Below are 793 nucleotides of genomic sequence, written 5' to 3'. Positions count from 1 at the left end.
CGAGGTGGTGACCCCCCGGCGTGCACCCGCTCGCAAGCCAATGGGGTGGGTGGGCTCTGCAGCGAGCCCCCCTTCCCGCACCACACGCGCACGCTGTACCCAGCCTGAGCATCCGGACGGCGGGCTCCTACTCCCCCTTGCCATCCATCCTCCCTCCCTCGTGATGCTCCAGCAGCCCCCGCCGCTTCTTATGCTCCCTGTCCCTCTTTGCTGCTCTGGTCCGGCTGCTGCAAAAGCCAAACTTGCAGCCCAAGCTGTGGTCTGGTGGGAAGCTCTGTGTTTGGTCAGGGTCAGGTGTGAAGTGGACAAGGGTTGCCCTTCAGTCCCCATGTACACGGAGAGGAAGACCCCCTGCACATGCTCCCCTTTCATGTCTGAGACTGGGGCGGACAAGCAGAAGCCCCCCCACCTTGATGCTTATCATGGCACATCATCCTGGGATAGACACTGCCCGCTCGCCCTTGGGCTGGGGCAGCGGGAGTAGGGGACCACACAGCCAGGGCTGACAGCACCCAGCCTGTTTACAGCCACCTTGGACACCTGAGAGAGGGACAACCCCTTCAAAAGCACAGTTTGGGAGGATGCAGCAGCCATCCCAGGATGGGCAAGGCCAGGCACTGGGCAAGGGGGCCTGTGATGGGGATCTGGGCTGCCTCGGGAGCACTGAACATCCTCCCCATGGCCCTGCTGAGGAAGCCTCGGCTTCTTTCTAGCTTGGAGTTGCCAGAGTTGCCAAGACGGGTGAGTACCTTGCTCAACATTAAACACTCAGCATCTGTCAAAAGACCCCCTA

The sequence above is a fragment of the Mesitornis unicolor genome, unplaced genomic scaffold (genome assembly GCF_000695765.1).
Source record: "Mesitornis unicolor isolate BGI_N332 unplaced genomic scaffold, ASM69576v1 scaffold23527, whole genome shotgun sequence".
NCBI lineage: Eukaryota > Metazoa > Chordata > Aves > Mesitornithiformes > Mesitornithidae > Mesitornis > Mesitornis unicolor.
Note: the sequence above shows the minus strand (reverse complement) of the source record.